General features: G+C 38.6%; 1 long non-coding RNA gene across 3 annotated transcripts in view; it reads left to right on the forward strand.

Moving 5' to 3' along the window:
- Positions 1-27,325, forward strand: part of LOC138175530 (uncharacterized) — a 160,633-nt gene that overhangs the window by 43,684 nt on the left and 89,624 nt on the right. The window contains exons 1-2 of one of the 3 annotated variants that reach the window (XR_011172021.1): positions 21,909-21,982; positions 23,033-23,168. This is a non-coding gene — a long non-coding RNA (uncharacterized lncRNA). Of the gene's footprint in view, positions 1-21,908; positions 22,044-23,032; positions 23,169-27,325 lie in introns of those variants that run through there. The other 2 variants (XR_011172022.1, XR_011172023.1) reach the window with 2 other exon arrangements.

A 27,325-nucleotide genomic window follows, 5' to 3' on the forward strand; every position in this document is an offset into this window, starting at 1 on the left:
CCCCTGGTGAAATAAGTTCCCTTAAGAACACTAGTTCGCAACTGACTAATAAATTGTCTGTGTGAATGGAGAAGATATTGAGATTCACCAACATAAGGATAAGTGTCCACCTTGAATGTGGTATCCCAGCTCCTCTATATTTTATTATCAGAAGAGACAACTCCTTATAAGCAAAGTGTGTTCCTTTCCCAATCTAGATAGCTTTACCAGAAAAACCTTGTTTGACATCTTCACTTAATATGGAGATTAATGGTACAGAAAGTTGTTGGTAAGAGAGACAATTTCTTCACTATTTTGATAACCATTTACTTCACTACTTTGATAACATTCCTCCATATGGGGCTTTCCTCAAACTGTGTGGATTTTAGTCCACTTATTCCTTTTTACTGATGTTAACTCTCCTCCATGTACTTCAATAAATCCTCCAAAAGTGTATCCCTACCCAACCTGCTGAGTTCTTACCTCAATTTCCGGATGGTGTATAGATACCTGTTGCTCTCACTGGGTGACTGGCCGTGTCCTTTTCTGGTCATATAATCCTGTGCTCTCTGTTCTTCTCCACTTCTCCTATACCACGAATACTAATAAGACTAGAGAAAAATTATGAAACTATGCTAACTGGAACCACTACAAATTTGTTACCTAGACTCATCTTAGTCCTTATTGTAGCAAAGCAAATATACCATTCTTTGCTATCTCACTCTCTACTATTTTAAACATTCTCATTTCTCCTCAAGTCTTCCAGGGCATCCCTTCCTTCCATCCTGTTAGGTGAGGACCTCACCTAACTTCACCCCAAAATCAATCAATAAACATTTATTAAGTGCCTGCTCTGTGCCAGGCATTCCCTCCTTCTCATCTCACATCATTTGGATGTTTTCCCCCACTATCTTCTCTATACTCTGATTTCAAGTGAAAAGATAGCCCTTCTCCTTTCCAAGGCTTGAATCATTATTCCCATCTCCAGATTTCTTTCATAGATTGATGCCATATCATTCCCACCTTTCTCCCCTCCCCCAGCCCTCTTTGATGCTGCCTACAAACTTGCCATATTTTCCTTTTCCTAAGAAAACTCCCATCACAGATACACGGAGAAAGTAGCATACCATAGGTGTTGCCACTTCTTCCCCTCTCAGTTGCTTCTACACCCTTTGCAATTTGGCTTCTGATCTCATCATTCAATGGAGGTAATCTCTTCAAAATTGCCAATGTTCTCTTAATCGATAAATATAATCATCTTTTCTCAATCCTCATCCTTCTTGACCTCTCTGAAGATCTCAATTCTATGAATCTCCTCCTAATCTTTCCTCTTGGAAAAGTGTCATTTTCATGACACTGATCTCTCTTGATTTGTTTCCTGTCTTTACAAACACTTTCTCAATCTCCTATACTGTTTCTTCATCTGTGTCACAGTCACTAACCATTGGTGTCCCCATGGTTTCTATCCTGGACATTGTTCTTTTTCTGTCCTATATTTTCTGATTTGGTGACCTCACTAGCTCTTAAAAGTTAAAGTATCATTCTATGTAAATAATTCATAGATCTGTATATCCAGATCTAATCTTTCCTGAGCCAGTCACACATCATGGTGGTTGTTCTTTGTTCTTGAAGTGGACCAAAATGCCATCATTATGTTAGAATCAAGTTACAGTGTGTCAAACTGTGACCAATCAGACCAGTATGAACTCTGAATGCTACTACAGGTTGGGCACAAGGAGTCCGTGTGAACATTTAGGGTGGATTCTCTAAATTGGTGCATCTCGTATTTCTTTTGTGCTGCTTTAACTCTCCTTTGCTCATAGAGCACAGCACCTTCTCTGATGAGGGCATGATGTGCAAGGTGGTGCTGTTCCAGTGTTTCCCATGTCACATGCTCAATTCCAAAGTTCTTAAGCAAGACTTTAAGAATAGCCTTGTAATGTTTTATCTGATCACCATATGACTTGCCTTCAGCTGCCTTCATGGCCACTGGACAAATTGTTTTTATCTTCCTATTCTACCAGAGGAAGTCTTCACATGCTTGGGATAGACACCCCCCTAACTCACTAATGGGGCTGAGACCCCTTGGTTACCCTCCTCCTGTATTAGCCTGTCTGCTGAAATGTTTAATCAGGGTGTGGCTGATGCCCCTGCTACAGCTTCTTGGAGCAAAAATTGAGTTAGGTAGAATCAGTGGACACCAAAGGGGAAAGTCATCCTTGAAATGGGCTCAACAGCTCTCACACCAGAGATAATAGTCTTCCCTTAATATATCCTATACCCCAATCACACATGATAATTGTCTCATGGATATATTAAACTAGGTGTCCCATAGATATCACAACATCTCCGAAACAGAATTCATTATCTTTTCCCTCAAAACCTCTCCCCTTTTGAACTTCCCTATAAATGTTTAAAGCTATTCCCATTATCGACCCCTCTAGCTCTACTTAATCTGTGGGGTTGTGACTCCATATTTAAGAAGCTTTAGACAAGAGGACCACCGTCCTCCAAGTCATCCAGGCTCCCAGCCTCAGTGTCTTCCTTAACTCCACACTCTCATTCATCCTACTTATCTTCTCCTTTGCCAAATCTTTTTGTTTTGCTTTTTTCCACTACTTTTTTTTTTAATTTTTAAGCAATTGGGGTTAAGTAGCTTGCTCAAGGTTACACGGCTGCCTATTTCTGGGTGTGGTGCTGAGTGTCTGAGCCTGGGATTCGATCTCCAGGTCATCCCGACACTGGAGCCGGTGCTCTTACTTGCTGAGCCACCTGGCCGCCCCTTTTCCCACTACTTTCACAACATATCTTATATATTATCCCTTTTCTCCATTTATACCAGGACCATCCCAGTTCAGGCTTTCAACACCTCTCCCCCAAACTACTATAATAGCCTTGTGTTAAAAAGTTAGGTTGTTCTGGTCCCCATTCTAGTCAGTATGGTATGTTTATAAGTAACTAGTATAAAGTAAAAATAGTAGGGGCCTTAGGAACTATAACAAGGACTTAGGAGTCCTTAACTTAGGAGCCATAACAAACCATTATAAAGATCAAAGAAGCACAATTTGAAAGCTGTATCATATATCAAGCAAAATTCACATCTGAAAATATGTGCTAAGTAAGGGGAAACCATCTAGGTCTTGCTGTCAGGGTGTTTTGGTACTATGATATGTAAATTTTAAATAACTTTCAGACATATGCAAGTGAGAGCAGGAGAATACTGAATGGTACTGGTAATTTTGAGATGATATATTATGTTAAAATATGTAATATGATAGCTCTGAGATGATTTCGATATGTTAATGAACTAATCCCAAAATGATACGGATAAGAGTTAATCTACTCCCCCAAAAAAGCCCAATAAAAATGAGACCTCAAACTCCTGCCCATAGCATTCTTCCATCCCTGCTACCCAGTGTTTCAAATGCTACTCCGTGGTTATGTGAGCTACTCTCCATGCCTCTCCTCATACCCATTCTCTTCTCCATGCCACCTGCCTTCCTCCATCACCCCATCCCCTTCTCCATGCTGTCTGTCTCTTTGTACCCCCTTCATTGTTTGTCTTACTTTGTGTCTATTTCTGTTTGCCCTTGCACCTTCTGTGTCTTATTAAAGTGTGATTGCAGCCTCATTTCCCTCTGCCGTTGTGGTCTTTTCTGGTGTGTACCCAAAGAACTAGAGGTGCCTGCACCTATTTCATAAATCCATAACTTAATTAGCAATTTGGTCTTATCATTGGCCTGACTCATGTCTCTTCCCACTTTGATCTATCCTTCACTCAATTACTAAAATGATTTTGCCTGACCCAAAGGGGACCCTCCTCCAGGTACTGTGAAGAGACCTCAGCTTAAAAGGACCAAGATCTCCCACTGCATCCTGAGCCATCTCCAGTTATCCTTATCTGGCCACTGGACTCAGATGACTCTGGAGGAAAAAGTGAGGCTGGTGACTTTGCATAGTCCTCCCTCACTCCAATCAAATTCAATTGCAAGGAGAGGTTAGGTGATGCAGTAAATAGAGCACCAGCCCTGAAGTCAGGAGGACCTGAGTTCAAATTTGGCCTCAGACACAATACTTACTAGCCATGTGACCTTGGGCAAGTCATTAACCCCAATTTCCCTGCCTTTCCCCTTCCAAAAAACAAAAAAAAAGTCAATTGCAAGTCATGTCATCATCTCTGTCAGGGTCCTCTTTGAGAATGAAGGACCACCCTCCAAAATGATTTCACCAAAGTGCAGATCTAACTATGTAACATCCCTATTAATTAAGCTCCAATGGCTTCCTATTATTCCAATGTCAAAAATAAAATCCTCTATATTCCCTTTAAAGCTCTTTACAATCTGGTCCCTTCTTACCTTTCCAGTCTTCTTTTTTTAAAGCAATCGGGGTTAAGTAACTTGCTCAAGGATACACGGCCAGTTATTTCTGGGTGTGGGGCTAAGTATCTGAGCCTGGATTTGATCCCCAGGTCATCCCGACACTGGAGCTGGTGCTCTTACTCGCTGAGCCACCTGGCCGCCTCCCCCCCCCCCCTTCCAGTCTCCTTGAACATTACTTCACACATTTGACAATTCAACTACACCAACTTATTTGCAGTTCCTCAAACACGGCACTCCACCTCTCATCTCAATACCTGTGCATTGAATGTCCCTCAAGGAAAAAATTCTGTCATTCAGGTGCCACCTTCTGCATGCCTGCTTTCCCTGTAGGTGTGAGAGCTTTTCCTTCTCAAGTTAATTCCATCTGCTGTGTATATATGTTACATCTACTTAGCTGTTTACATATTGTTTCCCATGTTAGAATGTAGGTTCCTTGAGGACAGGGGTGTTTTTACCTTTGTTTGTATCCCCATTGCTTAGCAGAGTCCCTGGTGCATAGTATGCATTTAATAAATGCTTTTTGACTGACTGACTGATTATGCTGTGGCTGCCTCTTGTGCCTGGAATTTACTTTGTCTTACTTTAACCTTTTTAAATAACTAGCTTCCATCAAAGCTCAGTTCACGTACCATCTCTGACATGAGGCCTTTCTAGATTCCTCTGGCTAGCTGCTAGAGTAGCCTGGTGGCACAGTGGATAAAACACTGTTCCTGGAGTCAGGAAGACTCATCTCCCTGAGTTCAAATTTGGCCTCAGATACTTATTAGCCATGTGACTCTGGGAAAGTCTCTTGCCTCTGTTTATCTCAGTTTCCTTATCTTTAAAAATGAGCTGGAGAGGGAAATGAAAAACCACTCCAGTATCTTTGCCAAGAAAACCCAAATCAGGTCATGAAGAGTCAGATGTGACTGAACAACAGTATCTACTAGGATAGTTTTTCCCTCAGAAATTACCACTTATTCATTCATTCATTTGTTTGTTTTTGAAGGGGCAATTGGGGTTAAGTGACTTGCCCAAGGTCACATGGCTAGTAAATGTTAAGTGTCTGAGGCCGGATTTGAACTCAGGTTCTCCTGACTCCAGGGCCAGTGCTCTATTCACTGTACCACTTAGTCACCCCAATTACCTTTTATTTAGAATATGTGATTTTTTTTTTAATGTACACTTGTTGTATAAAACACAAGCACCTTTTATCAGGAAGTATTTTATTTTTTTCTTTGTATACTCAGTGCCTAGATTTAGGAAGACCTGAGTTCAAATGTGACCTTAGACCCTCACTTATGTGACCCTGAGCAAGTCACTTAACCCCTGTTTTCCTCAGTTTCCTCAGCTGTAAAATGGGGAGGATAATAGCACCTAGCTCTCAGGGTTGCGAGGATCAAATGAGATAGTATTTGTAAAGCACTTAGCACAGTACTTGGAACATAGCAGATGTTTAATCAATGCAGTTTCTTTCCTTCTTTCCTTTTTTGTTGATTGATGGACAGGCTTTATCCAGTGGCATTTCATAGTTCGGACAATAGGCATTTATTGTCCCTTTAATATTTGCTGTGTGGATTGCTAGGCTGAACTTTTTTGAGTAATCACGAATTTCATTTAGGAGGCTCTGCAGTGCCCTAGTACTCGATGAAATCAGCACATCATCAATAAACAAGGGCACCTGAAGGATTTCACCACTTATTGGGTAACTTTTTTCCATATGGATTCTCTGATAGATGGTCTTGACGTTTGTGACTTTGACATTTTACCTTTCATGAGAGTGGGAAACACTGTTGGGAAGGATACTAGTCCCTGTCTTATTTCTCACCAGATATTAATAATTGGAGTGTTATTGAACAAAATTTTTCTGTTGTTTCATGTTTTAAGAATTCTTGTAAGATGCTGGCATTGGAGAAGAGCCTCTAGGGTTGCATTTTTCTCCAAGAAATCAAAAGCTTTTTTTATAGGCAGTAAACAATAAGTACAGTGTATTCTCTACACCTTTCAGTCAGTTGTCTGACTTTAAAGATGTGATCTGTTGTAGAATATTGTATTTTTTGAAAAACCTGCCTGTTCCTTTGCATAACTTCATCAGGGATGTTCTCAATGTATTTTTAGATTTTTTTCTGATAAATATTTATGCAGATGGACAGGTGGAGTGGTATTTTTTGATGCTATCTCAATCTTTTCTTTGTTAGAAGTAATGTGTATGTTTGTGTTTGTGTGTGTGTGTGTGTGTGTGTTGCAAGTGCTTGGTATCTTTCAGTTATCTTGAGGACTCATGTCTCAGTACCTTCAAAATCATTTCACTCCTAGCATGACTCAACATCTCCAAAACATAATTGTTTTCTCTCCAAACCCTTTTGTCTTCCTAAATTCCCTATTTCTGTTGATGGCCCTATCACTTTTCTAGTTACCCAGGTTCACAACCTCATAGTCATCCTCAATTCTTTTTCTCTTCCTCACCCCTTATGCCCAATAAGTTGCCATGTCTTGTTGATTCTTCCTCCACAGTATTTTGTATGTCTTTCTCCTCATCATTCATGTAGACACAACCCTAATTCAAGCTGTTGGCACCTCTTGTCTGATCTGTTGTAATACCCTTTTCATTCTTTTTTCTGCCTCCAATTTCTCCTGTCTCTAATTCATCTTCATAAAGTTGCCAAGTTGATATGTCTGGAGCACAAATATTATGTTTCTGCTGCCTGCTCAAGATACTCTAATGGTTCCTTGTTGCCTCTAAGGCAAAATACAAACTCTTCTGTTTGGCTTTGAAAGCCTTTCACAATCTGCCTTGCAGTCTATGTTTCTATTGTACATTCCTTCCAGTCTCGTACTTTACCTCAACTATCTATTTGCCTACCCAGCACTTATTAACAGTGCTTGGTATTTGGTAAACATTTAATGAATGTTTTTCCATTCCATCCCCTTCCATTCTACCTCCATGGCTTTGCATGACCTGTTTCCCATATCCGACTGAAATACATTTCTTCTTCATCTCTGCCTCATAGAATCTCTACCCTTCTTTAAGGCCCAGATCAAATGCTTCCTATATGATAGATAAATTTTTCCCCCTAGATTGCTAGTACCTTCCCCTACAGTGGGAATTACTTTGCATTTGCTTTGTACATTTTAAAATACTTCCTTTTGTGTGTACATATTATTTCCCTCCCCAAGATATTACAAGCTGTTAAAGGTCATGAACTGGTTAATTTGTTTGTACATTTGTTTGTTTTGTATTCCTTGTACCCAAGCACAGTGCCTGGTCTTTGGTAGATACTTGGGGAATGTTTTTCTTTTTGTTAGTGTCCAAGTACAGGTGAACCCACTTTATTGATAAGAAAATAATTTTTATAATGATTTTGATAGTTCTTTTTCTATTTTCATCTTTTTGTTGCCATTTTTCTAGTTTAACTATTCAATGCTTTTAGGAAGACCTGGTTTAACTGGATCTCTTGCCAACCTTTATGTAGCTTATTTTTCCCTTCACTATTGTTATTTTAGGAGAAAATACTGTTTTTAATCTTCTACCATATTCCTCCATATCATCTTACAAATGAATTTCTATTCTTAATTGGTGTTACTACCATATTTCTTTTCACTTGGTAAAGAGACCAAATGCAGTTGCTGTCTAAAGCAGTTTTTAGGGTTTTTTTGATCTCTTTATTGTGGGGACTGATTTAGCTTGGTTAAAGTTCCTTAAGTAATGGTGATAATCTATGTTAATAAATTTATACTTATTAAGACTAGACTTTTACATACTGAGATAGCCTTATGAAAAATTCCAAGTAGGACTATTATTATAAAGGATGTCTTAGAATGGTGTCTGAGGGTCCTTGTAGGACCACTGTCCAAGAGGACTGAGAATATTAGTTCATTTGTTATATTTTCCCCTTTCTAGACTTGGATTAAATTCCTGGTGACATCATATGCAGCAACGCAGATCAGTAACTTCTACAACTTAGAGACTTAGAGAGTTGTCTGGGGAACAGAAAAGTTAAGCAACTTGCTCAGGGTCACACGGCTAGTGTTTATCAGAAGGGAGACTTGAATCCAGCTCTCCCTGATTTTAGAGCCTGCTTTCTTACTAGACCATGTTGTCTCTCAGTGCAGATGTAGACAGACCCTTAAATAGTCAATGGGTGACCACAGAAGGTGGCAAACTTTGTGTTGTAAGAATATGGTGAAAATAAACAAAACAAAGCAAAACAAAAGAATATGGTGAACTAGCATCCTTTTCCTGGGCTCTACTTCTGTCCCCTCTTATTCCTTGCTTTCAGACCTACTGTGATTCTTAAAAGGGACCAGAATGATGGAGTAAACTCTGAACACTGACTATGTCTGTAAGATGAATACTGGACTTCCTTCCACCTTTTAAATGGGTCATTAAATGAGAAGAATAAAAAGTATTGAGAAGCTATATCTTATGAATATCATCTAGGAATCTTTAATGAAAGCTCCAGTAATTTCTAAACTGGTTCAGTGCTGGAAAGAACATTAGATTTAGAGAGGATCCTGGTTCATATCCCATGTGACTTACCATCTGTAAGAGCAAGCACTCCAGCATCCCCAGGGTGGCTGCCAACACAGGTTCTTAGATCTGCTTTTCTAAAGGAAAGTAACTCAAAATGGGTTAACAAGCTTGCTTTGATCAATCAAACATATCATTTATCTAGTTCAGGGGAAAAAGTCAACACCTTGAACTTCAGAGTATACAGACAGAAGTTACAAGAAACCAGATAAATATTTCAAGCAGACAGACCTCCAACTATCTTGACCATTACGTCCATACCTAGTAAGTTACCAGAGAAGGAAGCATCAACATCTGGGTTTTCAAAACCAGGGGGCTCAACGGCTGACCAGAGTCTCGTCTGGTCAAATCACACAATGCTTCTCAAATTGAGCCCCAAAACAAAGCCGCACACCGGGGTTTATATATAGCCTTCTCCTGGCTCAGAGAATTTCACAACCCGCTTGACCCACAAACCAATCACAGAGCACCAAGGTGTGGGCCTTCCTGAAAACCAAGCCTCCTGTCACAGGCTCCATGTAACAAGTCTATCAAAGGGCCTAGGGACAGGGAAGATCTTAAATTCACATTCCCATAACACCATCATATTAACTGTGTGAGTTTAGACAAGTCACCTAACTTTTCTTGGCCTCTGTTTCCTCTTATAATTGAACTAGATGGCATCCATGATTTCTTCCAGCTCTAAATATACGATCCTTTGAATTATAGGAAGCAAAATAACTTTAACTTTCCTGCAGAAAGTGGTTTTCTTCTTCTTCAACCTTGAATTGTCATTTTCCTGCTTGGCAAGGCTATTAAAATGAAGAACTCTATTCCAACATAAAGTCTAGGTTTTAATAATTGAGCTATATGAACTTCTCTGGACTGTGATATCTAGGCTAAGTTACAAAAAGAGCTCCCTCTTCATCAATCTGATAGCTCAACTATGGACTTACAGAGATCTAAAGAAGGAGACATCATTATTTTCAATGGATTCCTATGTGGACATGGAGCTCTACAGATAGAAAATGAACATATATATGTGCGTGTATATATGTACATGTACATGTATGTATTTCCAATAATCTTACTGATAGTATATCCCCAAGTCAAAGATGGAGAGACTTCTTTTCTTCCTTATATTTGAGCAATGCTAGATGGTGTCACTGTTTATTTACAGTGTTTTTGGTCATTTCCTCCTCAGCTGAGGGAAAGGCAACATTATTTTTTAAAATGATAATCATTAACTCAACAAGTGATTTTAAATATTCCTTTGGAGTTGGGGAATCCATTAAATAAGAGGCATCAGTCCCCACCCTAGTAAGCCTGGAAGATCAGTATAGCATTCCCTGCTCAGATCATTCCTGCTGCTGACTGACTGAACTTTCAAGATGGTTTGAGTAAATAAATACTACAGATGTGGGTTTGTTTTTTTTTCTCTATTTCAGATGCTGAATGTCTTGAATGAATAGGATTGTGAATGAGACAGTATGAGCCTCCAGTGAACCTGTCAATATTGTGTATTGGCATGGAAGGGTCACTTGGTTATCAAGAAAACAGTTACTACAAAGGCAAAATGCCATAGTGGTAGAGAGCTGGTCTCAGAGTCTGAAAGACTTGTGTAAATCTTGACTCTGAATTATATGATTGATAACTTTGGGCAGATTATTTAATCTCTCAGTGTCCCAAGCCTCTTTCTAAGCCAAGTTGCAAAACCATTGCAAGCCTATATTGGCAAAAAGAGTTTCCTGTGTGAGTAAAGTCATAGGTCCTGTCCACGTAAAAGAAGACAGTGACTCCTGAATACCTGAGAACTCTGCTGAGGGTTCTTGAAGCACCAACATAGTCCATTGTGACTGTTATAACCCAATATCCCTTCCTGCTGCAATGAGCATTGAGAATGAATTGTTACTAGCATGGTGGATAGACTACTGGAATTGGAGTCAGAAGGGTGACATTCAAATCCAAATATTTGATGCTTGTTTGTTATTTGGGCAAGTTGCTTAACCTCTCTGAATGTTATAGGATCATATGTTTAGAATTGGAAGGTATTGTCAATATCATTTAGTCCAGCCTTCTCATTTTACAGTTGAGGAAACTAAGGCCCAGCAAGATTAAGTGACTTTCTAAGAATATACATTTAATAAATGGAACAGGATGTGAACCTAGGACCTCTGACTCATCTAGGCCCAGCGCTCTCTTTCCATGATATCACACAACCTTAGTTTTCTCATTTATAAAACAAATGAGTAATACTGAGAATTCCTTTGAATATTGATCAGATTACATGATAATATAGTCCACTAATACAAAATTATTGAATCATAAAATCTGTGTTTCTGTAACTTTGTACTAGAGCAAATTTTAGGTCCATTCAGCTCCAACTCTATGATCCAATTAGGTAAAATCTGTGGCAAAGTTCCTTAAAATAGATTTTATTGTGTTTGGGGCCTGGTGTCTTAGCCTAGTTGAGAGGGGAATGTTGTGACTTGAGAGGAGGGAGGGAGCCGTCTATAATCCCTGATGGACAGGGGAGATGCTTGCTCAGCTGAGCACTTCCTTCTTAACACTGCAGTAAGAGGAGGTCTTGAGAAGGCTTGGGCTGTGGGAGGTAAAAGCTGGCTAATGAAAGTTGATTTCCAGGGCCCTTTCCAGGTCACTGAGGACTGCCTGATTACAGATGCTGTCAGATCAGTTTTAGACAATGAATAGTAACCACTCAGACATGGAGGGGAGGTTACTTGGTTCAGGGACACTTCTGCAGGGAGTGTATGGTCTTGTTTAAGACATATTTACTACAGCAATGTGCTAAGCAGGCCAATTTAAAGAAGGATCTATTTGATATGGGGAAATGCCTGTGAAAAATGGGAGACCCCATTGCTATAACTATTGGTTTGATTTGTAGTTTCATCTTTTGAAATTGTATTTTTTCCCTTTTCTTTTAAAAATTGGGCCACCCAGGGGTGGCTAGGTGGTGCAGTGAATAGAGCATCGGCCCTGGAGTCAGGAGGACATGAGTTCAAATCTGGCCTCAGACACTTAACACAAAAACTAGCCATGTGACCTTGGGCAAGTCACTCAACCCCAATTGCCCTCCAAAAAGCAAAAAATAAAAAATAAATTGGGCCACACTTTCTTACCCATGCAGGAAATGTGGGATCTACTCATGGGCTGGTCCCACTCTGATCTAAACAGGAGCTTTGACCTGCTCCCTTTTCAATCTGGGCCAGTTTGTCATTTCTTAGGCAACCTGAGGGTCCCCCTTCTTGGGGGCTCACCATATGTAATGCCATGCACAGAACCTTTCCAGAAGAACTGCTACTGTGAACAGCTTTTTTAAGGTTCTGATTACTCAGTATAGTGATCACTCTATTCCATAACAAAAGCAAAACATCCATGGAAAATCAAGGTACAGCATAATTCCAAATACAGCATTCACTATATTACAACTTATCACAGAAAATCACAATATAATATTCACAACAGTCTCAAAGTAAAATAGTCACTCTTAAGTTAATTCAATCAGTCACTTATCAGTAGTATCAAAGTGCACAGTCAAAGTCTTCCACTCTTGGGGCAAAGTCTTGATTAACTCAATCAGTCACTTATCAGTAACAATAGTCAAAGTACTCAAAGTACAAATCAGTCACTCATTTAGTAAAGTCTTACTAAGTATCATGCACAAAACTCTCCACCCCTTAGGTCACTAGTAAACTATAATTCCATAATTACTCAGTACCCAAGGAGAGGTCTTTTCTTCATCTTGACTTGGGGCCTGTTTTCAGATTCCCTAGATCCCCTTCCATGGTCCCAGATTCTACCTGGATTCAACAGACTGTCACCTGGATTCAATGGCAGACAGCTCCCAGTTCCTTGGCCAACTCTCTGGAGAGGTCTTGCTCTACACTGGCATTCACAGGGTTTGGTCCATGTCAGCTCTTTCACTATTTCTGCTCCAAGGAATTCAAGGCTCAACCAAGCCACAAACAAACAAAGTCTCAGCATCCTGGTCATACTTCAGTCACCTGGGCTCCTGGCTCCTGGCTCTGGGCTCCTGTTCAGAAGCTCCACCACCACAAGTTCTCAGGACTCAGTTCTCCATTCTTCTGTAGCTGTTCTGCCTCCAGATCTCGGTCTCAAGGAAATTCTGACTATGCCTCTCTGGGGCCCCTACTATATATACAGCATTACCTACTTCACTTCCCTCAGCCAACTTCCTGTTATGTCAGTAATAAGGGGACAGGAGTTCATACCTTCTGTTCCCCCAATCAGAGGCTTGATCAGTTACTAAGTGCTAAGTACCTGCTACTTTTGCCAACACAAAGGGATCTTCAAATTCAAAATTACATTACCATTACACCATATTAATGCTAAACTTTAGTTCAGACATCTGGCCATCTTAGCCTACTGTAACTTAGAATTCTTGAACTCAAGAGAGCTCTACCTCAATCTTTCTGATAGGAAGGTTAACAGATACACCCAGAAATACTATACTCTTCACTGGAATTTAGGTTTGTTTGACCTTGGGTTTATGTTTTAGGAATAGAAAAAACTCTGCTGTTTGAGACTGGGAATTAACTTGCCCATGTATCACAAGTCCCTTGGGAGAAATTTGATCCATTCACTAAGAATTGCATGATGCCCATATGTCATGACCACCCATTCTGTAGGTCCTCAGGCCTCTTACTGAAGTGTGAGGATATTGTCAATTCAGTTGCTTCAGTCATGTTCAACTCTTCATGATTCCTAATATTTTTATGTACTGGCTTGCTTTTTCCAACCTACTCTTACACTAGCAGATCTAGGTTCCCAGAAAGACCACCAACAGGTTACTTAAATTCTCTTGGGATCCTAGGGATAATCTTGTGGAGGGAAATATACTTCCTCTGTTTACTCCTTCATCTCTTGAGCCTGCATCAGTGTGTTTCCATTTATGAAAACCAATTATTCACTATAATGTCATTTTTAGATTTTAAACATTTACTTAGAAATAAATCAAAAGAAATTATAATAACACTAGAGGTACTCATATATTAAATCCACTTTATGAATAAAAATATCAAAACCCATAGAAAACACCATTCACCCTCTCCTACCAGTGGCATTAATACCTGTGGAGGTGTGTGGGGGGGAGAGGCATATATTATAAACCTGTAAGGGAAGAATGTGAAGAGGAAAAACTCATGTGTTGGAGGTGACTCATAACTCTGGACTTCAGGGTTTGATGTCTGTGGTACATTCTGGAATATCTATACTCCACAAAACCAGTATATTACTAATTACTTGTTTGTTGATTCTTAAAACTCTTTGACATATTATGATAATAATAATAACTCACATTTATATGGTACTTTAAGGTTTGCCAAATGCTTTACAAATGTTATTTTAGCCTCACAACAACTCTGGGAGGTAGGTGTTACTATTATCTTCTTTTTATATATGAGGAAACTGAGGTAGACAGAAATTAAGTGACGCCCAGGATCACACAACTATTAAGTATTTTAGGCTAGATTTGAACTCAGGTCTTCATGACTCCAGATCCACTTTTTGAACCAATGTATATTTATAAGCTCTTTTGACTTATACTTGAAAGAACATTGGCAAAGTGTTGCCTCTTAATCTGGATATTAGTTCCTTTTACAACTGAGAACCGTAAAGTTTCTCAAGATGACTGTTCCTCTTCTGTTTAGACCAGCCATGATAGTTATTCACTCACCAGGATACTGTGCTGTCCATAGAGCTCACACCAAATAATTGAAGTTGACTATATAAGCAAAGTAAAGACACTTAGCTAGCTTTTCATTAACCAGGATTCTGTGTCATCCAATTAAATCTTAGCATCACAAATAAGGTGCAAAAATCACCTTCCCCCTTTTTGCTTTTCCTTCTTAGTTCATAGGGAGCAGAAAAGGGCAATGAGAATTCCTGAGAGACCTCACCTTTCTTAAGCTCTGAAGAGCAATATCAAGAACTGAAACTCTTGTCCAATGGCCCAAATTGGCCTCTTTCCATCAATCAGGACTCATTTAGCTGAAGCCTCTGTGGGCTAGCTGCTTCTTCTCCTTCAAATATGCAGCTCTGATGGAACTACTTTTTTATGTTTTGCTGTTTCTCTTCTTCTGTCAGGTTCTTGGATCTCAGCTGCTGCCTCCCATATTTATTTGAATCACAACTTTCTAGCAAACAGCAACACACCTTTTAGTTAGAAGGTAACAGTTAAGCAAATTTTCCTATAAGATGGAGAGTTTTTTTAAAAATCATACCTCAACCTCCAAAGAGTTATATGATCTCTCTGTCTCTCTGTTTCTCTGTCTCCATCTCTCTGTCTCTCTTTCTCTTTCTCTCTCCCTCTCTATCTGCCTTACTGACCCTCCTGCTTTTTAAAAAAATACTATTGGGGGGGCGGCCAGGTAGCACAGCAAGTAAGAGCACCGGCTCCAGTGTTGGAATGACCTGGAGATCGAATCCGGGGCTCAGGCACTTAGCACCAACCCAGAAACACCTGGCTGTGTAACCTTGAGCAAGTTACTTAACCCCAATTGCTTAGAGGCAGCCAGGCGGCTCAGTGAGTAAGAGCACCGGCTCCAGTGTCGGGATGACCTGGATCAAATCTGGGCTCAGATACTCAGCACCACACCCAGAAATAACTGGCCATGTAACCTTGAGCAAGTTACTTAATCCCAATTGCTTTAAAAAAAATAAATAAAAGAAACCTTTAGAAAAAAAATACTATTGGTATATGGATGGCTTTCTGGAAAGGGAGAGGGAAGTAGCCTTGGAGAAACTGGTTCTGTGAAACACAAAAAATATCAATAAAAACTTCATTAAAAAGTAAAACAGGGTGAACTCACTACTGCAATAAGGGATTGCCTAATGGAAACTTCTATTTCTTTCAAATTATTTCATTTATTTACTAGTCTAGAGAAAGCTTATTTGATTTTCATCGGGTTCCTAATTTCTCCCTGCTTTTAAATTTTTCCTTCTTATACTAGGAATAGCTTAGGAATACCATCATAGAATACCACAAACACATGCTCATTCACATACACGCATATTGTTGTGCAGAGAATAAGAGCTAGCTAAGGCCTTGGTTCAAGGTAAATTTAGGTGTGGATTTATTGATTAAGCTTGTGACTGCCTAGAGTATACACTCAAATCAGGCAACCCCAAATTGGGGTACATACAGTGCTTATAAAGGCTAAAAGCACAAAAACCACTATTAGGGTGGGAAACTACCATAAGTCATGATGCGCAGAAGCTAAGAATTGCCATTGGTTAGATCTATAGCTCAGGGCTAATTTGTGCAAGGGTACAAGGGTGCAACTTTTCCTGGAATGAGGGGGTCCCTCCCAGAACAGGGTAGAGGGTACATGGTGGAGGGGACAGGCTAGGGTCATGTTCTGGGTAAAGGGTGTGGGGACCCTGCTTGGTCAGCAGGAACAGAACAGGGTGGTCTCTCCTTAAGATAAACTTGTGCCATAACCCCAGGACTATGCCTTGGGTAATACCCAAGACTATTCTTTAAGCTGTTTCAAACTATTACAGGATATAGGATGGAGATAAAGACTAATATATAAAGGGGCTTGGTGGGCTTCAAATCAGAAGATGGGTAATTTGGGTTTGGGCACAACACTATATACACATTTGTTATTGTTGTTGAGTCATTTCAGTTCCGTCCTGTCCCCATTTGGGATTTTCTTGGCAGAATGATTAAAGAGGTTTTTACCATTTCCCTCTCCATTTTCTAGAAAAGGAAACTGGGCAGGGGTGACTAGGTGGTACAGTGAATAGAGCACTGGCCCTGGAGTCATGAGAACCTGAATTCAAATCTGGCCTCAGACAACTTAATACTTACTAGCTGTGTGACCTTGGGAAAGTCACTTAACCCTAATTGCCCTGCCTTTCCCCTTCCAAAAAGCAAAAAAAAAAAAAAGGAAACTGAGGCAAACAGCGTTAAGTGATTTGCCCAGGATCTGAGTTCCACCTACCTGCATACACACACACACACACACACACACACACATATATATATATACATATATGTACACACTCCTATTAATAGTTTTCCAACTGCTTGCATGGTATTCTAAGGCTGTGAATATGACAAGGATAGTTATAGTGATATGAGAAGAATTCCACTTAAGTGTCATCAAAAGCCATAAACCTTTCATGTAGCAGTGACAAATATATGGAATTGAAAAGATACTGCTCTTACGGTATTATAAAGTAAATGCTTTCACCTATGATTCCTCAGAAGGTCCTCAACTAGAGGCTTCATGCAGCTTTCTTGGACTCCATTCTGCCTGTCTTTGAAGACACAGTCAGCTTTGATTCAGTCGAGTTTCAAGGACAGGTGCCACATAGGTCAATGACCTGTAACTAAATGTCTTTACCAGGATGTAGTAGAACCAAATTCTTACTGTTCTCCTCAGACTCCAAGAGGCAGACAACACTTGACTAGTTCTTTCAAATACCATACTTTTTCCTCACCCATCTGTGGGTAGAGTTCGTACCATGTTTGTGGAATATTCTTATTAGGGTAATGGTGACCAATCATGTGGGTGAATTTCTGGTAATTGGCTCCAGACAATCAGGCTAAGGGTGGTTGGGGAAAGAGGGTAAAACATAGGTCGGTGGGATTCCCTCACTTGTTAAGATGAATGTTGGAGTGTTACAAGTATGGCCCTAGTCGAATATTTTTTGATAGGCATGGAGTATATGACAAATTCCTATCTGTTGTCCAAACATAGAATGGAAAGACTCTGGAGGAAATAGGTTCCCCATCCCTAAGTGTCCTGGTAAGACAGCTCTATTGTTTCCTATATGCTGCTGAAACATGTCATGCAAATATGAGATGGAAGGATAAGGGTTGCTTTTGCAATGGCTTTTCCTCTGTTCTCATTCCATTTCCTTGGCACAGATCATAGTATAATCCCTCAGGCCTGCATCTGTACTCATTCTAAGTGAAAGGCGGTTTCTTGCTATTGCCAGAAAATCATTTACTTATTTAGTTACAATGCACAGTGAGAGCTCTAAATATTCAAGCACAATTAATTCACATGACATATCAGATGACTGAGAAGGAAAGCAAGAAAATGCCCTGCATAACTGGTTGTAGGGCCTTGTAGAGAATATGATGGGGCAGGCTTCATAGGAAAAGGACAAACTCCAATTGTTATTATCTTGTCTTTGTATACAGTTTCTTTTCTCTCTTTATATCCCTAGCACCTGATATAGGGCTTAGTATATAATAGGTGCTTTATAAATAATTATTGAATGATTAATTAGTTGTTGTATTCAAGAAGGACAGGTAGATGAGATGATGTGATGGATAGAGTGTTGGGCCTGGAGTCAGGAAGACCCATCTTCTTGTGTTCAAATTTGGCCTCAGACACTTAGTAGATGTGTGACCCTGGGTAAGTTCAAGGAACCTCCAGAACTCTGTTGGTTGAGGATGGAATGTCCACTTGTTTTCCCAAAAGGAAAAACTGCCTGGATCCCAAAGAACATTCTGTCCCTGCAGTAACATCTGGTAGAGAAAAATGATGGCTTTTGTGAAATTTCTTAGTCTCCTGGTCCTTCTTTTTCCTTTTCTTTAGAGCTTCTTTATTCCTTAGAGACTATATTTCCTTTTCTATCCCTCTCAGTCCCCTTCAGCTTTGAACAAGGCCCTTTGCCTGTCTTTCTTTCAGGTTTCTTACAATCTTTCCAATGTGTCTAACTACACTCTTGCAAATGGCACCAGGTCAGTTCCCATTGGAAGGCGATCTTTTCAGCAGGGGAAACTGATTTCTGGTTAGATAAAGTGATGTCTGAGAAAAACAACATTGCATTTAAGGGAGCATAACAGTGAATGGAACACTGTATTAGAATCAGGGGGCCTGGGTTCAAGTACTGTATGGGATACTTACTGTGTAGCCCTCAGCAAGTCACTTAACTTCTGAGTTTCAGTTACTTCATCTGTAAAATGAACATTATGCTTGTACCATTCTCATAGAGTTGTTGTGGAGATCAAATGAGATCATGTGTGTAAAGCCTTTTATGATCTTTAAAGCTGTACATATTCATAAGTGATTTTATTATTAATGATGATGGCTAATATTACATACTGCTTTAAGGCTGTGTCTTCAAAGGAAATAATCATTTATTAAGTGCTTCTGTGTGTGCCAAGAACTGTGCTAAATACTTTACAAATGTCTCATTTTATCCTAACAGCAACCCTGTGAAATAGAGGCTATTTTAAACCTCATTTTACAGTTGAGGAAATTGAAACAGACAAAGTTCAAGTAATAAATCATTTTACACACACACACATTTTATGTATGTGATATATATGTATAGATAGATACACACACATTTTTATTTGATCCTCAAAACAAATCTATGAGATGGGTGCTATTATTATCCCTGTTTTACATAAGTTTTCAGTGCCTTAGCCAATCTCTAAATTATACTATGAGTAGCAGAGAAGGGTCAGTCTACATTGAAAGAGACTTCCTTTTACCAATGAAACCACAGGTTTAGTCTCTGTCCTTCTATGTCTTTAATTTTTAATAGCTATGTGACTTTTGGCAAACCACTTCTTTCCTGGTTCAGTTGTCCCATTTGTAAAGTGGTAATAATGAAAATGCTTCAACTACTTACCTCGCAGAGTTGGTATATTGTATAAAACTTTAAAGTACTCCATAAATGTGTCTTGTTACTTTTATTTTTGTAACTAATTTGGGGAATAGAACTCATTGGTACAGCATTTCATCATGTAGCCTGGAATGGGTATCTGGGGCTAGGGAATATCATAAATTTAGAGCTGGAAAGGATTTGTATTGTACAGTCCCCTCATTTTACAAATGTGAAAACTGAGCTCAGGGATCTTAAATCACTTGCCCAAAGCCATATCCCTAGCATCAGAAGCAAGATTTGAACCCCAATTCTCTGTCTCTAGCATCATTATTCTTTCTACTATATTACAAAGGCATCTTAGACCTAAAGTAATTTTCTATAGACAGAAGCCAACTATGTGTTATTCTAATAGCATCAAAAATGAGTAAGCAACATCCGTTAAATAGCAATGGTGATTCATGGAAAATAAAAGTCTTTGTTCATAATAACCAGAGACCTTCCTCCCTTCCCTACCCTAGGCATAGAGTCTTTCTTTTAATTTTTTTTCTTTTATTAACCACAAATGTTTCCAATCCTTACCAGTCAAACTTTTCTATCCCAGCATCATTTCCAAAAAAGCTTCAGTATAGATAATACTTTGCTTCATAATTATAATATGCTATTTATTTAATCACTTCTGTAAACACATGAATAAATTAGGTAGGTCACACATTTGTTACATAGCCTGGGCTCTGACTCTAGGGGGAGATTTACTCCTAGATACTACTAGATAAACCTGTGCCTGGGAGATTTACCGAATAAAGTACATCTAAAACCATCTCTTTTGGTCTCTTCCTTTATTAGAGTTGCATCCATTTTATTGATTCCAGATGACTTCCTGTAGTTATTTTTCCAGCTTTCTGATTCTTTGACGTATCCTTACTTTAAAAGTTTCTTTCTGCTATTTAACTCCTGGTCATTGTCCTATGTGGGACTGCTGTTTGGAGATGTTGGATTTGCTTAAGTCAAGTTAGAAACAAAAACTCTTTACCCACCCACTCCTCTCCTTTCCTTGCTTCTTCCTCTACCTCTTCCTTCATGCTATCCCTCTCTTATTTATAGTAGTACAAACAAATCCTAAATTGCCCAAAAAGAGATAATGAGACTAAGGAAAAACTGTTTATGTATATTTGGGTGGGGGGGAGAGGAAGCAGTCTACATAGAATGAGTAGGAAAACGGTCCATATTTCATAGTCAGTGCACCTGAATTTATGAGGGGAAAAGCCCAAAACATTTCTTTGGCTTGTTTTTTGTTCATAGTCCCCCTTCAATTCTCACACTGCTATCTTTTTACAGCAACAGAAATAATTGATATTTAATGTCAGTCTACAAGCATATATTAAGTGTTTACTATAAGCTACGAATTGTGATAAGGACTGGAGGTACAAAGAAAAGCAAAAACAAGGTTCCTACCCTCAAGAGACTCATATTCTCATGTTGGATGCAGCATGCAAAAATATACATGTAAGAAGCATGTATGTATATCTATATCTACATATCTGGTAAATGGAAAGTAATTCATTTCTCTTGAATTTCTCTTGAAGGCATGAATAATAGAAAATAGGGCAAGTCCTTTTGCAGAAGGTGGAACTTGAGTCTTGAAGAAAGCATGATTCTTTTTTTGGGGGGAATCATAACTTTCAGGTAGTCCAACAATTCCTATTTATCTCTCCTCTATCTGTTCTATAGCTCAGTTGTTTTGCTAATAAGACGTTTCAGATTCTCTTCTATTTTTTCTAGTTGTATTATTGCTTGGTGTCTTATCACATCATTTGATCCCTCTTGCCCAATTCCAGTTTTCAAGGAGTTATTTTCTTCCTTAAGATTTTGGATCTCTTTTTTCCAATTGGTTAACTTTCTTTTCATAATTTTCTCTGATTGCTTTTATTTCTTTCCTAATTTTTCTTTGATCTCTCTTGTTTGATTTTAAAAAATTCATTTTTAAGTTCTTACAAGAACTTGTTTGGGCTTGCAACCATTTAGCCAAATTAACTACAAAGGACCTATTAAGGAAGATGCTATCCGCATCCAGAGAAGGAACTGATAAATAGAAATATGTATAGAATTATTTTACATACATATATGTGTCTAATGGTAGCCATCTCTATGGTGATGGAAGGGAGGGAAGAAATAAAGAAACTTACATGATAACTTTATTATCTATTTAAGAGAGATAGTAAGTTGTATATAATAAGAGTTGTAGTTTTATGACCAATCATCTCTTTTATTGTGCTGTGTTATGGAAATGCTTGTTTTATTCCATAAATTAAAAATAAATAAAAATTAAAAAAAAAAGAAAACCAGGGAATTAAGAGGGAGAGGTTAGAAGGGACAGCATTCCAAGTTTGGGAGGCAACCAATAAAAAGGTGTGGAGTCAGTAGATAGTCTCATGTATGAGGAAGAGCAACCATGTTTTTGTCACTGTATTATAGGGTAGTACACGGAGAGGAAGAAAGTATAAAAAAGACCAAAAAGGTAGGAAGAGACAAGATTATGAAAGGCTCTAAAATCACAGGTTTCCTATTTGATCCCAGAGGTAATATGGAGCTACTGGTGATTATTGAATGTGTGTGTGTGTGTATGTGTGTTATTGGGGAGGAAAGAGAATGAGGGATTGAGGATTGTGCCTAGGTTGTGAGCCTGGTTCATAGGGAGGATAGTGGTGCCTTCAACAATAATAAGGAAGTTGGAAAGAGTGAACAGGTTGGAAGGAAAGCTAATGAGCACTCTTTTGGATATTTTAAGCTTGAGATGTTCAATAAGCAATTGGGAATGTGAGGTTATACATTAGGAAAGAAGTTAGACTAGATAAAAATCACTCAGTGAGACAGAATAGAAAGAAAAGAGAAGAGGGCCCAGGACAAAGCCATGGTGGGGACACCCACAATTTGTGAGCATAACCAGGAAGAAGACCCAGTGAAGAACACCAAAGAATCATCAGATGGCTAGAGGGGAACCGGTCTAGCATAGTGTCATGAAAACCTAGAGAAGACAGTGAACAAGAGTGTAAAAGTTTACAGAGTTGTCAAAAAGAAGGAAGAATGAGGGAAAAATAGCTTTAGCAATTAAGGTTTGCAAAGCACTTTGCATATGCAATAACTGTGGGGATTCATTTTACAGATGAGAAACCTCACCCATAAAGATATTAAGTGACTTGCCCATAGTTATATCACTTATAATGTAGTATTTCCTTGTGGATTCATGATGAAAGGCCCTTTCCCTCCTTCTCTCACCCTCACTTCAGAATAGGACTACATATCCTCTGACTAATTTTGGCTGGCCATGCAATTACTCTTATAATTGCTTGCTGAGCCAATTTAATATATCTGAGGAAATATTAAAGAGGTAGTTTTCTTTCTTGAAAGACTCAAAGTGTAAAGATAATTCTCTAATGTCTAGAGGGACAGATAGATAAATTCATTTCTCTCTGGACATCTTTATGCCATAATCTCATAGCCTTCTAGATAAACCTGTGCCTGAGATGCAGCCACATCTTCCATTTATGCTGTCTTCTTTTTCATATAGGGCCTTGTGAGATCTTGAAATAGAGCTGGTGTTTTCCCCTCCTTGGGTGCCTGTCCAGCAGGTAACTAATTGTGTATGAGAGGTGAGAATGAGGAATTGAGGATATCATCTGGATTGGGAATCTTGGAGGATGGTGGTAAGTTCCACACTAATAAGAAAGTTATAAAGAGGGGAGATTTTGGAGTGAAAATTAATGAGTTCAGTTTTCAATATGTTTAATTTGACATAGGACATCCAGTTCAAGATGTTCAATAGGCAGTTGAAGATTTGGGAACAGAGGTCAGGAGAAAGATTAGAGCTAGGCAGGTCAAACTGTGAGTCAACTGAATAGAAATGATTGGTGAATCCATGAGAGCTGATGAGATCGCCTAGTAAAAAGGAGGGAGGAGAGAAGAAGGTCCAGGGCAGAGCCTTGGGGGGAGAATGACTAATTTTCAAAGAAATTATTTGCAAATGTTCTGATGAAGCTAATAACCCTTTAAATGATTATATTTTTTTCTGATTCTTTATTATTTGACATTCTCTTTTCTCTGTGAGAATAAAACTACCTGTTCTCTACCTAATTCATGTTTGTACTCTGCGTACTTTTATGGGGGTGCTGTAAAAGTATCTGAGGCAGAATCTGAACCCAAGTTTCTTTTGACTCCAAGTCCAGAACTTTAATCCAAGATACCACCCTGCCTCCAGGAAAAGCAAACCCCACATCTAAGTAATTTGTAACTTATTATTTTGATTCTGATTTATTGTAGCTTTGTTTGGTGCTGAAAGGCTGTGTACTAAAATAGCTGTCTATTGGGAAGAGGACATTTTCCATCCATTTGGTATTTGCACTTAGAAATGGCTGGGAAAGCCTTTCACTTCACTGTATTTTATGACTTGCAGTGCCATGTAATGCACTAAAGATCGGAGACCTAGTGGCACAGGTCACTTAATAGCATATGCTGCAAGAGACAGATGTAAACGAATCCCTTTGGCAGCTGAGGCAAATATGTCACTAAAAAAAATCCTGTTAAGAGATGTCATTGGAAAACAGAGCTTCTCCTAAATAAGTCAGATGCCCTGGGTTATTTAGGATGCTTTATACTTGCCATAGTGTCTATATTTAAAATCTACATTTCCATGTTTTTTTCCACCATCTTGAGCCACCCAAGTGTAGGTTCTTGTAATGCACTCAATTTTTTTGTGCTATAAATTAACATAGACTTGACCTTAGTTCCCCACTTTGCTGTGAGACATACACAAACATTGTTATAGTAACTTGTATTCATATAGTACTTCAAAGTTACAAAGCACCTCCTTCAGAAAAACTCTGTGAATTTAAGTAGTAAAACTATTATTACCTTCATTTTATAGATGATGAAACTGAAACTCAGTGACTTGCCCAATGTCACAAAGCTAGAAAGTGACAGAGCCAGGATTTGAACATAGGCCATTTGACTACAGGTCCCTGGTTATTCCAAAATAAAACATTTCTAAGTTATAACATTTCAACAGTGTTTCAAAAAAAATCTAGCCACTCTTTTGAAACCTAGTGAATAGATGAAGCATTATGAAGATGAGGTTGAGTAATTGAAAGACTTTTTCTTGCACAGCTCTTTACCAAGACACATGAAGTAGGTAAAAGTCAAAGAGTTGACTCTTAAATTCAGGTAGCTGTTAATGAAATGCCATGATAGAAAACAAAAGAAACAACTATATTTTAATTATTAATACTACACAGTAAATAGAGTGCTGGGTGTAGAGTAAGGAAGTCATGAATTCAAATGTGGCCTCAGAATACTTACTAACTGTCAGTATTCATGTTTGGGCAAGTCACTTAACCCTGTTTGTCTTTCTGTAAAATGAACAAGAGAAAGGAATGCAAACCACTCTCATATCTTTCCAAGAACTTCCCAAATGGGGTCACGAAGACTCAGACACAAATGAAAACAATTAAACAACAACACAATTTCTGATAATATTGTGTGTATGAACTAATCTGAAAAGTAATACAAATAGTCTCTAATTAATTCCTTTATTATTTTATGGTCAATATTGATCCTGGCTTAATCCACTACCATCCATGAAAATGCATAGTGTAATACTCAGTGGAAAACATATTGACATTGTGGTCAGAGCACCAAGATTCCAATCCTTCCTCTGATGCTTACTGTCTGTGTGACCTTGGCTAAATCATTTAACCACACCAGGGTTTCAGTTTCCTTATCTATATAATTGTGCAATTGGAGCAGATAGCTCCTGAGATTCCTTTCAGTTCTACATCTGTGGTATTTTATTAATTACAATTCAATTAGACAAATGTTAAGTTTCTACTCTGTCAAAGGCAGAGATCCTATGTGCTAAAAGTACAAATTTAAATGAAAGTTTCTTCTCTTAAGGAATCTTGACTGAGTACAGGGGTTATTATGTATCAAAATAATTATAAAGTCAGGTTGAAGGTAGTATGGGCAAAGATGATCTTCACCAGGAAGATATAAGAAATCTGGAAATTGGAAAGAATATTTTTAGCTGTAGATGTCAAGGAAGGTCTCCTGTAATAGAAGGCACCCAAGACAGGCCCAGAAGAATGTGAAAGCTTTTAAAAATACATAGATGTGAAAGAAGTAGGTTTTAGGAATGGGATGTTTGACTAACTGTCTGGAGGCAGGAGAGGGCAAGACAACATAAAGAAATCTCTAGTTGTCTAAATTTTGTGAAAAATTTGTACACAAAGAGGAACTGTGTGAAATATGACTGGGATGGTTGTATCCAGATCCTGAGGAGGTATAAATGTCAAGTTAAGGAATTTTTATGTTATATAATAGGCAATTTTATTCTAGAGGATTGCACCAAATGTTTTTGAGCAGAGACGTGACATGATTGGACTTATGTATCATTGAGAAGCATAATTTGACATCTCATGCCTAAACTCCTGCAGTTGTCTGCTGGTTGGTCTCTCTGTCTCCATTGCAGTTCATCCTCTGCACAGCTGTCAAAGTGGTCCTCCAAAATGAATGACTGACCACATTCCCCCCAACCCCCTCATCCCCACTCTCACTCCATTCAATAAACTCTAGTGGTTCCTTATTGTCTTTAGGATCAGATATTAATTCTCTGTTTGGCTTTTAAAGTCCTTAATAACATGACCCCTTTCTACCTTTCTAGTCTTCATAAACCTTTCCCTCCTCCCACATACTTTTTAATGAAGTAAATAATGGAAAAAGGATGTGTCAAAGAGCATATTCACATTTTGAGCCATAGTGAGTGAGAGAATAATGGGGCCATCAATAGAAATGGAGAGAAGAGAGAGGGAAATTTTTGGACGAAAGACAATTCAGTTTGGAATTAGTTGAATTTGAAATATTTGTGGGACACCTAGTAGAAATATGGGGTTGGACTCAGAGAGAGATCGTCTATACATTTGTATCTATTTGAAAATTATCTACATATTTATAATGGAGACAAAAAAAGTACTGAATTTGGAATCTGAGGTCCTGGATTTGTATACTGGTTATGTTGCTCATAAATCATGTGACTTTGGGTCACTTAACAATTATGAGACCTGTTTCCTCATCTGTAAAATGATGGGATTGGACATGGATAATTATTAAAGTCTATTCCAATTTCAAACCTCATTACTTAATGAGATTTAAAATAAGAAGTGCATGAGATATAATAAGTGAAAGTATAGAGAGAAAAGAGGCTGGTAGTAGAGTGACTCTTTTAGATGATAATGTTAGAGACAGAATAAAAACCTTGGGGGAAATTCAAATTTAGGGGACATAAGGAAAAAGATGAACTAGCTAACAAAGGAGACAAAGAAAAACAAATAGCAACACCCTAGAAAACAATAACATAGTCCATGAAAAGATAGAGTATCAAGGAGAACATGGTTAACAATTATCTGTCAATCAGTCAATAAACGTTTATGAAGCACTGACTTTGTGCCGGGTACTGAGCTAGCACTGTTAGTGGGTATGACTTGGATGAAGATCCTTCAAATGAGACTGAGAAAGACTGGTCAGATAATTGGAAGGAGAGCCAGGAGAGAGTAATGTCAAGAAAACCCAAAGAGGAGAGTATCAAGGAGAAGAAGGTGACCAAGAGGTTGCAAGGTAAGAGGCTACAGAGAGGTCAATATGGATGAGGAATGAGAAAAGGCCGTTGGATTTGACAATCAAATCATTGATAACTCCAGAGAAACCAGTTTTGGTTGAATGATGATATCAGAAACCAGAATATAAAAAGTTAAGAAGAGAGTGACAGGAAAGGAAGTGGAGGTATCTATAGCAGGTTGTCTTTAAAAGGAGTTTA

The sequence above is a fragment of the Petaurus breviceps genome, unplaced genomic scaffold, assembly GCF_028583685.1.
Source record: "Petaurus breviceps papuanus isolate PSGF00001 unplaced genomic scaffold, PetGlider_PUasm1.0 77, whole genome shotgun sequence".
NCBI lineage: Eukaryota > Metazoa > Chordata > Mammalia > Diprotodontia > Petauridae > Petaurus > Petaurus breviceps.